Source organism: Orycteropus afer, unplaced genomic scaffold (genome assembly GCF_000298275.1).
Source record: "Orycteropus afer afer isolate SDZICR_OR568_19922 unplaced genomic scaffold, OryAfe1.0 scaffold00472, whole genome shotgun sequence".
Classification (NCBI taxonomy): Eukaryota; Metazoa; Chordata; class Mammalia; order Tubulidentata; family Orycteropodidae; genus Orycteropus; species Orycteropus afer.
This window is the reverse complement of record NW_006922059.1, coordinates 789,019-789,303: the sequence shown is the minus strand read 5'-3', so window position 1 is coordinate 789,303 and position 285 is coordinate 789,019.

The window sequence follows — 285 nt, the reverse complement described above, 5'->3', positions numbered from 1 at the left end:
ATTCATGGGAAGGTTTCCTCTTATTGCAAGTGTCAAAGTTCTCCTTGTTTAAGCTAACTGTTGGCAAAGTGTGGCTGGCCTCAGCTGTGAACTTCGTCTTGTTGCATCATCTCTCGTTGACAGAAATAAATTTCATCACCAATTGTAGTCTATATCCAAGTTCTCTGTGTGATGATGGTATAAAATGGAATGGGACAGAAACTTTCACATGTTTCTATCACTGAAACCAGTCTGACCATATAAAATAAAAACTCTCTAAAAGTCCTTGGAAAGTTCTATTTGCAT